Genomic DNA, 13,660 nt, shown 5'->3' with positions numbered 1-13,660 from the left:
GCGGGTCTCGAACCCGCGGGCTCAGGCAATCCACTCACCTCAGCCTCCCAAAGTGCTGGGATTACAGGCTGAGCCACCGAGTCCGACTTGAAATGCAATTTAAATAGCCTTTTCTGACTGGGCTCAGTGGCTCTGCCTGTAATTCCAACATTTTGGGAGGCTGAGGCGAGTGGATTACCTGAACTCGTGGGTTCAAGGCCAGCCTGGGCAACTTGGCAAGACCTCATCTCTACAATAAATAAATTTTAAAAATTAGCCAAGTGTGGTATCATGCGCCTGTAGTTCTGCGACTTGGAAGGCTGAGGCAGAAGGATCGCTGGAGTTCAGCAGGTTGACGCTGGGGTGGCTGTGAGTGTGCCACTGCACTCCAACCTGGGTGATGGAGTGAGACTCCAACCCCCCAAAAAATAAAGTCTGTTCCTTAATTTCTGACTCCTCAAAAGTCAAATGTGTACTGTGGGGATGGAGCTGTTGGTTGAGATGATTTCCATTAGGAGAGCACTTTTGGTGCTCAGGATCCCGATGTGTAAAAAACGCTCACCACCTTCTCCACCCCCTCACCCTCAGCATCTCTCTGTATCCAACAGATCTTCTGATCTGCAGTGAGGGGTGAGTTTTATTTGGAGGATGAGCTGAAGGAGACAGAAGACGCACCAGAGGGATGTTCTGCCATCTGTTCTTTGAGCCATGATGGAGAAAGGGGTTAGAGACTGAAGCTGCTCAGGTGAGACTTTTTGAGACTCTGGGCCCAAGTACAACTGCTTTAGGGTTAAGGGAGTACAGTGGAAGCACTAGCTGTGGGCAGGGCTGGCTCCTGGCCTGAGCACCAGAACCACTGATGGCATGGCAGTGGGAAAACCACCAAATAGCCTTATGGGCAGTGGTCCTGGCCAGGAGGAGAGGGAGCTGGGGCAGGAAGTGAGGCAGAGGAGTAGAAACTGCAGCAGATCCAAGAGGACACTGCTACGGGGATCCTAGAAATAGCAGGTTGAACCACAGTGCTCAAGTGGATGGGGCTTGGGTCTTACTCATCTGATTTTAAGGAGGGCATCATTTTGAAGCCATAGGCTGATGAGGGTGCTATAAATTTAATTCACAATCCGTTGGCATGAAGAATCCAGAAAAGGCAGGCAGACATGTTTCTTTCTTTAAACGATTTGTGATGGCTTAACCCTCTACTTCATTTTCTCACCTAATACAGACTTGGCTAGAACCCCCCTTCTCCTCTAACTGTGCTATGTAAACAATCACCCCACAACTTAACATCTTGCAACAATCATTGTTTTGTGATCTCTCGTGATTTCTGTAGGTAACTGTAGGTAAGGAGTTCTCAGACAGTGGCTGAAGCTTGGAGAGTCAGGCTGAAGCAGTGGGTAGCTGGCTGGCACCTCTGCCTCTTCATGTGGTTTCAGGGCCTCTGTGTAGCTTCTCCATGTGGACTGGTTTGAGCTTCCTCACAGACTAGTGGCCTTGGAGCAGTCCATATGCTTACATCGGGCTCCAGGCTCCATGAGTGAGGATCACAGGACTGTCTTCTACAGTCAAGACTCTGAAGTCACTTTGACGGTACACCACCTGTCACGAAAGCCCACTCAACGTCAAGGGTGGGAAATTAGCTCCACCTCTTGGCAAATGGTAAAGTTGTAGAAGAGCCTGTGAAATCCATAGTCGCATCCATCTTTGGAAAATAAAACCCTAACCTCTTTTTCTATGCAGGAGAAAATAATTCTTCCAAGCCTTTCTCCAAGACTGGCTTCTTTAAAAAACTCTAGGACTATGTTCCTTCCTGCCCAGCATCCAGCCACCTTTTCTACCTGCTTTAATCTCCACTCTTCCCCTAACCCAGCCCCTCAATGATGTTGGCTCATCTTCTCCCAACTTCTGTTTCATATTCCGACAAAAACCTCTCCCGCTCTGCTGCTGGGTGATCCTTTCCTAAAAAGGCATTGAGCTAACAGCTCTCATGAGTGCAGAAATTCATCAGAACACTCTGACTAAGATGCAGGCAGCTCTGGAACAGCAGATTGAAACATCCCTGAGTTCTCTGAACTTCGAGATCCTTAATTACACTGGGGGTGGGCAGACAGGAAGGACAGAGTGAGCGGAGCGTAAGGTGGGGGGTGGGGGGAACGCCAAGAAGATGAATGGACTAGACAAGGAAACACTCTCAGGGAGTATTTTCCCAGGCTGCAGGCACATAAGGACACTCCCACATCGCCAATAAGTGAATCATCACCAATCATCTTCCAGTTAAGGATAATCATATGTAACAGGCTTAGACTCAAAACCTTAATTTTTTTTTAATCAACAGAAAAGAGAGCCTATTTAGAAGACTGGAAAATAATCTAAAAGGACAGGCTAAGATGGGAACACCTGGAGAAAGGATAGCAGAAGACTCGTGTGTGAGTCGAGAAGGGTGGGCTCCCGGGGAAGCAAGGAGTCTCTCTTCAGCAGGAACCTGCTCCTGCGATGGCCTCTGGCCTCGTTCCCCTGAAGTCAAATGCAGTTTGCCATCCTTAGGGCACTTCATCACCAGATGCCCCTCTTCTCCCTGGCGCATTTGTCCTTTTTAATGTGGCAGTGAAATAACCAGGCCCCACATATATTATGCACATTGGTTTCTTTGCTATAATTCTAGCCAGGGGAGGTCAGACTCAGACCTACATGTGAATTCTGGCTTTTTTACCATCCAGCCTGCTGAGCTTGGGAAAGTCACTTAACCTTCCTGAAGCACTGTGTGCTCATGGAGACTGTAAAATCAGGATTATTATAATCTACCTTTGTGTCAGAGGAAAATAAGATACAATGAGTAGAATGTTTAGAATAGCCTCAGACACCATTGGTGCTTAACCAAGTGCATTCTCTTTTTGGTCCCTCTGAACTATTCAGCATCATTATTGAGCTTCTTTTTTTCCCTTTTGCAACCGGTCTGAAATTTGATTCTTTTGCCAGATGTACATTATGCCAAGAAGCCCAGCATTTAAAATAAAAACATGGTTATAATAAAGGGTAGGTCATATTGCACAGTAATCATCACTTTAGGAAGTTCAGCAAAGGAAGACTTTCTTTACAACTTCCCTTTTTTGGATGGATTTAACAAATCAATTTTTCTGCAAGGCGACCTCTTCCAGGTGAGCTGAAAAATCACCTACTCCTGCAAAAAGCAGATACAGGCAACAAGATGCCACTCAGTGGGGAGATATAGCCTGCCCAGCATTCTGACTCTGGTTCTTGAGTCTAAGATCTGGCATTTCCCACCTGCTGCCTTGCAGGTTAAGAAAGGGGATGTTTGGGGGTTTTGTTGTGGAGGCTGGGTCCCTGAGGCACATAGAAGTCTGGTAAGGCAGGCTGTAAATGGCCCTATTCTAGTCTAGGTCCTAATAAGCTCACACCACAGATCACCTGTTCCCTCTCCCTGTAATAAAATGCCTTCCATCATATCCACCTAAGAAATCACTCACAGTCATTTAAGACCCAGTTCTCAAGTATCTTCTTCTGGAGTCCTTCTCTCTCAAGTGGATGCACCTTCTCCTTCGGGACACCAAGTACCCAGGACATATTTCCATCTTAGCAGCATCAATATGACTTGGGGAAATTAACCAAGCATGGTGGCATGTCTGTACACCTAGCTAGCTGTTGGGAGGCTGAGGGAGGAGGATCACTTGAGCACAGATCAAGGCTACAGTGAGCTATGGTCACGCCACTGCACTCTAGCCTGGCAACTGAGTGAGACCCTTCTCTTTAAAAAAAACAAACAAAAGAGAGATAACTTGGGCACAATACCCTCTTCCCTTCTAGGCCCTGAGCAATGTGGTCATTTCTCATTTATCTTACACAACTAATTTCTGCAGAGAGCATGACACAGAGGGGAGTTCCGTGAGACTTTGTTGATCTGAATCAAATCGATGAAAGTTAAAAATTTCCAGACTCTTGCCACCCTAATATTCCGCGATTAATTTTTTAAAAATAAAAGCCTACCATAAACTTTATTTTCAGAATTGAATTAAGTCTAAAATATATGTTTTGAGTTGCAATTTTCACATTACAATTTGTATATACATAAAAATGTTGCTTAAAATTTTTTCTCTAAGTGATTCATCTTACTTTGAAACTTTATTTCTTTCTACTTAAAGTTGCCTTTAAAATGAACAGTCTCTGGAACAGGCAACGATTACTTAAATATAATACAAAAAGCACTTTGGTAGATTTGTCTACATTAAATTTAAGAACTTCTGACCAGCAGAAGACAAGAATGTGAAAAGGAAGTCACAGACTAAAAGAAGATATTAGTGATAAATGCATTTCACAGAGAATTCAAAATACTTAAAGAACCCCCACGTCTTAATAGGCAACATCAACAGCTCAGTAGAGAAGTGGGCAATGACTGGAACTGGCACTTCACAAAAGAGGATACAATCATACATCACTTAACGATGTGGCTATATTCTGAGAAATGTGCTATTAGGTGATTTTGTCATTGTGTGTGTAACCAGCGCAAGCTTAGCCACTTGTCACTTGTACGCCGAAATAAGCAAGTATAAGATGAAATGAAAGAAAAGTGATTTCATTCCAAAAGCAGGCAGATGGAGAAATGGCCAGGCTCATGCTTTAAAGTAACTATTTCAGCTTTTCAGGCTGAGTTCAAGGGTTTAAAAGGGAAACTTGGTATGGGAAACATGTGAGTGTGGCACAGGGTATGTCTTGGGTGGTGGTCCTCCCAGAGGTGTGATTGGTATTATCTCAGCTACAGTCAGGTTATAGATCAATCATATTGTGATTTCCCCCAGGTGGGATGGCCCTGCAGTCAGACTATTTTAAGATTAGTCCTGAAATTTCTAAGCAAGCATATGGTCAGATAGGTGTGCATGGTGAAAAGAAGTTTCTAAAACATGTTTCAAGACTTAAGGTTAAGAAAGAGGAAAGGGCAACCGCCTTGGGTCATCTTCTGCTCTGGGGGCTTTTCTGTCCTCTCACTAAATCTTGCTTTCTCAAAAAAAAGGGGGGAGGGGACTTTAAAATACATTTTAAGACTGAGATCCTCAGTTACATGTGAACACCATAGAGTGTGCTTATACAAACTAGGTAGCATAGCCTACTACACACCTAGGTATATGGTACAGTTTATCACTCCTAGGTTACAAACCATACAGCATGTTACTATGCTGAATGCCATTGGCAATTATGATACAATGATACATATTTATGTATCTAAACATCGAAAATGTACAGTAAAAATATAGTATTATGACTCATGGGACCACTGTCATCTTATGTGGTCTCTTGTTGACCAAAACATCATCATGCAGTGTAAGCCTGTATCTAAATGACCAATAAAGATATGATAAGGGGCTCAACATAAAACCACAATGAACTATCACCATGTATCCACCAGAATGGCTAAAGTTAAAAGGCTGGCAATTCAAATGTTGGTGAGGAGGTGGAACAACTGTAACTCTCCTACACTGTTGGTAGGAGAGTGAATTGGGACAACCATTTGGACAACTATGTGGCAGTATCTACTCAAGTTGACCACATGCAGTCCATGTGACTAAGACATACACTCCCCAGTATACACTGAACTGAAATGTGTGTGTGTTTACCAAAAATAATGTACAAGAGCATGCACATTAGCTCTATTTGTAATTGTCAAAAACTAGTCTACACGGCTTGACACTTTTTTTTCTCTCTCTGTTGCCCAGGCTGGAATGCAGTGGCATGACCATAGCCCACTGTAGTCTCAAACTCCTGGGATCAAGTGATCCTTCAGCCTTAGCCTCCTGAGTCACTGGGATTACACGTGTGCCACCACCCCTGGCTCTGCCTGACATGTCCATTGACGTACATCATATATATAGAAAAGTCTATAATTGACATGAGATAGTGATTGCAAGGGGAGTTAGGGGGCTCTGTGTGTGGTAAGTTCTGTCTGGGTGCTGGCTAGACAAGTGTGTTTAAATTATTATAAAACTGCATCATGGTCAGGTGTGGTGGCTCAAGCCAGTAATTCCAGCACTTTGGGAGGCCAAGGTGAGGGGATTGCCTGAGCTCAGGGGTTAGAGACCAGCCTGGGCAACTTGGTGAGACCTCATCTCTACAATAAATTTAAAAATTAGCCGGACATGGTAGTATGTGCCTGTGGTTCCAACTACTTGGAAGGCTGAGGTGGAAGGATTGCCTGAGCTCAACAGGTCAACGCTGGGGTGACTGTGAGTGTGCCACTGCACCCCAGCTTGGGTGACAGAGTGGGACTCCAACTCAGGAAAAAAAAAAAAAAAGCATCACATTGGGCTTTTATGATTTCCGCACTTTTCTGATCCCTAATAAGAACTTTACAAAAAGACTTTCACATAACTTGTGTTTTTCAGCCAATTTAGATTGTACGCACCCTGTTGGGGCCCCTCCTTCTCAAGAGGGAATCTTTCCTAGCCTCTCAGAAGTGAGTACAGCAGGGGAGTGTTCTGCAAGGTTATCTTTCTCTGCAGTCTCCCATTACCTTGGCTCAGGTAGAGCTTAACTGGCTCATCTTTTGATATGGGCTGTTCTCACTGTGTCCACTGCTGAAGTGTCTGCAACTTATTTCATCTATGATCCGATCTCTCAGCATGGGCAATGCACTGTCACTGCTTCCAGAGAGTTTAGCTCAACCTCCACCAGCTTGTGGTCCCCCTAGGGCTGTGCAGTGTATAGCCTATACAACAGTCCATGGCAGCCCTGATCCTCACCTCAGCTCCTAAGGTTCTGTGTAGCCTGTGAGACCAAGATGTGCCCTTCATCCATCCCCCACCTTACCTCTGCCCTCAGCTACTGTTATTGCTGGAGCCACCTCATCTTTCTCTATTCCTCACAAGAACCAGCAGGTGGAAGGTGAGCATTCTTTGGATCGCTTACGAAATGAACAGGGTGAAGTAGGGGTTGACGATGAGGTGCGTAGGTGGGAACCTGAGGACTGGAGACAGCTTGGCTTGTTTCTGACCTTGTAGAGGAAGCCAAGGAGCTGAGAGCAGCAGAGGCAAGAAGCAGAGGGAGAACAAGAGAGGGCCCAGAGTAAGCCTTCACTCCTGTCTCCCCTGGAGCCTAGCCTCAGGCTCCCACTTCCTTGGTTTTAGTGACTTAATCCAGAAAATTCCCCTTTTGGCCCATATTATTGTGAAATGGGTTTAGGTCCTCAATGATCAGAAAAGTCCTGACTAATATGCCCATAAAAGGCTTTTCCTCAAAGAAGCAGACTTCCTTCAAAGGCAAATTCAAACTCCTCATTCCAAGAAGGCAGAACAATGTGTTTACATTTTTAAAAAGCAGTATTCACTTCTTCAGCCTACTCTCTTTCTGTTCATCAAGACTGTCAAAAAGCCAAGCTCAGTCTCAGCTTGGTTATCTACCCACAAAGATTAGGCCTGGGCATTAAGCTGATACTCTGTAAACAGGTACTTGCTCAATGAATAGGTGAAATAAATGTGGCCCAGTGATACCTGAAAACATACATCTGACCCAGGAGCTATCCCCCCTGGCGCTGGCTTATCATTTGGGAATGATAAAGCATTTCTGAGAACTCTTACTGAGCCGACAAAGATTCAGCCATTTGTCAGGAAGTGGAATAAGCTGTTTTGACTGCAGGAATATGCCTAGTTTTCAGTATTTTCCTTATGGTTACATTTCTAGATTTTGATGATCTGTTTTAGGGTTTACAGAAAGACAATCTTTCCAGAAGCAGCTGAGAGAGCCCTTCTCAAGAAGTCATTGTAATAGGATATCACTGCAGTATATGATATGTCATGCCAGTGTCAACGGACATCAGTAGAGGAAGTAGAATCTCCTAAGTGATGAAGGCTATGGAAATGTCTAGAAAGGGTTATAGAAAGCAGGAGACCAACCTACTTCTAGACACAAGTAAAGCTCGTGAGGTTCCCAAGTCCCTCATGAGGACAGCCCTCCACAAATGATGGCAAGAGCTCTGTCAGGCACAAGGGGCCCTCTGCCATTCTCACAGGAGGAGGGAGGGGGCTTATTGCTCCTATTACTACACCTCTGTGGAGGTCAAAGTAACTCCATCTTGGATGCTAATCTGTCATGTTGACTTCTGATTAACTCCTGTTCCAGGAAGGCCTCTAAGATTTCTAGTTTATCTTTTGTTCATTGTGTAAGAACATGTACTCATTGTAAAGCATTCCCTGAAGTTAAAAAAAAAAACACCTTGATGTTATTATATTTCAGTTGTTCTATACATCCTTTCTGAGTCACCCTGTCCCTATGGTGTATAAGCTCTGGGTCTGGGGGGTAATGGCATGGGGATGCACCACCATGTCTTGTCACTGCTCAGGACACTGCAGATGTGGCTGGCTTGTAAGTCCTTATTAAATGTTTCTTTCTGAGAAACTGGATATGTCAGTCTCTTTCTTTGTTTTGTTTTGTTATGTTTTGAGTTCAGGTCTTATTCTGTCACCCAGGCTGGAGTACGGTGGCACAATCATAGCTCATCGCAGTCTCAACTCCTGGGATCACGTGATCCTCAGCCTCCTGAGTAACTGGGATTACAGGTACACACCACCATGCCCTGCTAATTTTTGATTTTTAAAATTTTTTGTAGAGACAATGTCTCACAATGTTGTCCAGGCTGAACTTGACCTCCTGGGTTCAAGTAATCCTCCCATCTCAGCCTCCCAAAGTGCTGGAATTATAGACATGAGCCACCGCACCCAAGCAGCCTCTTTCTTTGGTCTCTCAGCTTGCTTGGATTTTGGGGGTAGGTTTGCATAGACCTGCCCACTCTGGGACATCCTGCAACTCTGACTGCTTTGGATACTCCAGCAACATACCTGCCCACTCACCAGGTGCAAGGTGTGGTAAATAACAGTCCTAGCACATTCCTGAGTGTCTACCCTAAAAATGGGTATCGGAAGGGCCTGCTTCCCAGGAGCGTCCATTCCTGCCAAGGGTATTTATTCGACTTGGAGGGGCTTTGTAGGGATGTATATTCTCATCCAAGTTACCTTCCAAGTGGCCTTTGTGAATTTGTATTCTCATCAATGCCTGAATCAATACATCCTCACCAGCATTAGATATTAAGATTTTAAAACATTTTTTTTGCTAATTTGACTAACATAAAATGTGCTGACTTTTGTTTGCATTTGCATTTACTTTTAAGAAAGAAGTGGGATAATGTTTTGAATATCACCTAATCTATATTTCTTTCTTCATAATTCATTCATTTCCTCCCTTATAGCCTGGTCCAGGAAGCAGAGGCAAATTTCTCTTAAGGAAAAGGAAGGTAGACACAGTATTAATCAAAGGCTCCATTTTTCTGTTTTGAGTTTCAAAGTAGACTTAAAAATCTCGTTGCAAGACAATAGTCTTGAAAGCCAGACTTTTTAGAGGGAAATGGTCTTCTTAAAACTCTCCAGGCTGGAGTTTTTACATATCAAAAAAAAAAAAAAAAAATCAAAGCTCAGAAAAATTGAGTGATCATGCAGTGAATCATGGAGGAGAGAAGACTGCAGACATGACAGAAAGGAAGTTTCTACCCCACAGGAAGAAGAACAGCTATTCTAAGACTTATAGGAGTTGAGAAACAGGGCAAGAAAAGGTAGGCCAGGGTCAGGTTGTATATGGGCAGCATATTCCATCAGGATAAAAAAATCCCAGGTGCAAGGGAAGATAGAAACATCCGAGTTGTCATGAGGATCCCAAGGTCATGAGGGCTGGTGCCCCCACTTCCATGGGTATAGCCTGAGGAGCCTTCAAATCTCTCAGGAGAGTCTTTGGTTCAGGCTGACACTGCAGCCAACATGGCGTCCAAGCCGTAGGTAGAAATGGCCAAGGGAGGTGCCTCAGTGGGAATGGGCCTAGACAACACCCCTGGTATGTAATGTATGAGTTTTCATGAGCTTTAGAGGGGTCCAGAAGTTTCTATGTGCCACAGGGGGACCTAAAAAAATAGCTAGGGTACTAGCTGTTGAGTTCACTAGGACATCTCCATGGCAGAAGGCAAATTTGTAACAAGAGAGCTAGTCACAGGATAGACTTTCCAAATGAGGGATGAAGTGGCTTTCCCAAGCAGGGCTTGGGAATCAGGAGCCACATTGAGAACCAGGAGAGGCTGAGACCACAAGGTAGAGCCTCCATAGAGCCTCCAGTCTCTGTGCAGGCAACATGTAATTGTGTCCCAAGACCAAAACTTGAAGATACGTTAGCTTCCCTGTATCCTGCTGCCATTTTGGAATGAAGAGGGAGAAAGAAAACCCTTGCAATGATGGAGAAGCATAGATACTGTGTGACTGCCCAAAACAAGATGATTTTAAGCCAGAAGAGGCTAAGAAACCAAAATAGCAAAATCAAGAACTTTCTTGCCTGCAGTGGAACTGGAGCTTCAAGAGCTAATTGGGATCTTAGTGACAGGTGTGTTTTGCACATCTGAGCAAATTCTACCCTCATCACAGGATACTCACAACTTCTATAATAATATACTTCAAGCCGGGCTCAGTGGCTCAGCCTGTAATCCTGAGCCTTTGGGAGGCTGAGGTGAGTGGATTGCCTGAGCCCGCGGGTTCGAGACCCGCCTGGGCAGCGAACCTCATTTTTACAATAAAAAAAAAAAAAAAAAAAATCAGCCGGGCGTGGTAGCGCATGCCTGTAATTCCGGCTACTCGGAAGGCTGAGGCGGAAGGATCGCCAGAGCCCACCAGGTTGAGGCTGCGGTGGCCAGGAGCGGCCACTGCACTCTAGTCTGGGCGACAGAGTGAGACTCCAACTCAAAAATAAAATAATATAAAATAACATACTTCAATTTTCCAGTTATAATAGAAAAATAATAGATTTATATTATTTTATTATTTCATTCTAGAAAATGGGAAGAAAACACTATAATGAAGAAAATAAAAATGATCCTGTCATGTCACCAACCATAAATAACCACTGTTAACTCCTTGGTTTATTTCCTTCTAGTCTTTTTTCCATGTATGTGATTGTGCATCTTATTTGTTGACAAGATTCTTTAATGTTTAAGGCACTTTTGTTTGTGAAAAGGAATACCCACCACTAGGTATTAATTAACAGTTCTAAATATTCACACTATTCATCACCATTAAATCAAAAATATAAGGAGTTAACAAATTAGATTTTCCCAGGTGTTTAAACATTTATTATTATTATTATTATTATTATTTGAGTTGGAGTTTCACTCCGTCGCGCAGACTGGAATGCAGTGGCCGCAGAATTAAAGGCGCACACTGCCACGCCCGGCTCATTTTTGATTTATTGTAGAGATGAGGTCTCGTCAAGTTGCCCAGGCGGGTCTCGAACCCGCGGGCTCAGGCAATCCACTCACCTCAGCCTCCCAAAGGCGCGGGATTACAGGCTGAGCCACCGAGCCCGGTTTACATTTATTATTTATTCAATCATTTATTTAAATGTATATTTATTTTATTATTTGGGTTGTAGTCCAATATTATTTTACTTATTTGGTTGCTCTAAGTTGACTAACCTTTGGACATTGGGAATTCTTTCCATTGGCTCCTGTGTCCTTTTGACATACCTCCATCATTGTGGGGTTTTTCATGCCTGCTTCTTTTCACTTTTTAATATGTGGCTACTAGACAATTTAAAATTACATCCCCGGGACACAGATATTTCTATCAGACAACATTGATTTAGACTCTCCTATAGAGGGGTTTGAGGTGTAGAAAATCTGTGACCTTAGGGCCAGGAAGAGGGTATAGATCCCGTGTGCATCACCAATCTTGCATTTAGTTAATTTACCTTCTTTGTTTTGGTTGTCAGGAAACTCAGTGCAGCCCTTAGCAAGAAACATGTTAGTATGCTAAGTCTCCTTCTGGATATATTTACTTTTTATCTATGTTTCTCCATTGTCTCAACTTCCACAATTTTTATCCTTTTGTATTGTACACAATGTTGTTAAGCCATCTTAAACCCTGCATGGAATAGGCAGGTTTACAAGAGTGTTAATGCTCTTGCCAGATCCCTCAGATCCCTCTTTACTGGGGTGTGTGCATGTCCCCATCACACTTCCAACAGCTGACACCTGTAACTCTTCTTTGGAAGTCCGTTATGGGGCTACTGGGGGAGGCATTGCTTGAGAATTTACATACCTCAGGACAGCCTTAACCAGTGACTGGTGGGGTGTGAGAACATGTAAGTGCACTGGGGTGGGGGTGGGGTTCTGAAGTATACACTCCAGAGCCCCCTGTGGGACAGGCTGAAGCCACTCTCATGAGATTTTGCCTGAGATGGCACCCTGGCTTGGCTTCCTGAGAGCACATCCTTCATAAATCACTTGCACGCAAAGCTCATCCTGATGTCTGCTTCTGGGAACCTGGACTAAGACAACCAGTGACACTTTTTTTTTTTTGAGTCTGGGTCTCATTCTGTTGCCCAGGCTGGAGTGCAGGGACGTGATCATGGATCACTGCAGCCTCAACCTCCTGGGCTCAGGTGATCCTTTCTGCCTCAGTCTCCTGAGGGGCTGGGACCGCAGGCATAGGACACCATGCCTGGCTAATTTTTAATTTTTTGATTTTTTGATGCTTGCCATGTTGCCCAGGTTGGGATACATTTTTAAATGTTAAAATAAGTTTAGGGGAAAAGTTAGAGACCTGCCTGGGCAGTGAGACCTCATCTCTACAATAAATCAAAAAATCAGCCGGGCTTGGTAGCGCACGCCTGTAGTTCCGGCTACTTGGAAGGCTGAGGCGGAAGGATCGCCGGAGCCCAGCAGGTCAAGGCTGTGGTGGCCGGGAACGGCCACTGCACTCCAGTCTGGGCGACAGAGTGAGACTCCAACTCAAAAAAAAAAAAAAGAGGCTTAGGAATTTAGAGTTGATTTTTCCTTTTTTTTTTTTTTTTTTTTACCTGAATCATTGCCTTTGACATATCAACCTGGTGCCAGAACTTTAAGGGCAGAAAAACATGATCTCCCCTTTACATCATGGTGGTCATTCTGTGTTTCCTGAAGAGACTGATGTCAAGTCCCAAGGGTCTTTTGCAGGGGTTGGAACCACATCAGAGAATGGAGAACAGGTTTCTGTCCCTCCCTGCCACTGTTCCAAGTAACACAGACAAGACTAGAGGCCAGAACAGAAGGGCAGAATAGCTGTCCTTCTTCTGTTGCACCTGACTCTTCTGGTCCCAGCCCAGACTGTCACACCAAGGCAAAGCGGGGGAGGAGGCAATCCGAGGGGGAGTGCCTATGTCCCACAGGGCGGGGGGGCTGAACCAGGCAGATGGAGTTTGGTTCGCAGCCTTGAGTGATCACAGAGTTTCTAGAACCCTCAACTTTCCTGGTAGCTTTAGAGAAAAGAGTGTTTTGTCTCCCCACTGCTAACAGCCGGGGAAGCATGAGTGTGTGTGCTGCTCTGACATCTCAGAGTGCTGGGAGCATCGAGAAATTTTCCTTCTCAGGTTGTAGGTTGTGCCTACTGGGCTCCAGCTTCCTGTAGAAAGACAGAAGACAGGAGGCAAACTTCTTGGTTCTCTGAAGTAGCTCAGTCAGACCTACTGAGGACACTTGTTGCCTATATCTAGATTCTCTGCGGGCTTAGCCTGAGCCGCCTGGCAAGGGCACCACCTGGTGGTAGGCACTCTGTGGGATGGGTGCCCTCCCTCTCTGCTCCTGTGTGTGTGTGTGTGTGTGTGTGTGTGTGTGTGAGAG

This window comes from Carlito syrichta, unplaced genomic scaffold (genome assembly GCF_000164805.1).
Source record: "Carlito syrichta isolate Samal-C Ts95f unplaced genomic scaffold, Tarsius_syrichta-2.0.1 Scaffold314306, whole genome shotgun sequence".
NCBI classification, from domain to species: domain Eukaryota; kingdom Metazoa; phylum Chordata; class Mammalia; order Primates; family Tarsiidae; genus Carlito; species Carlito syrichta.
This window is presented reverse-complemented; position numbering follows the sequence as displayed.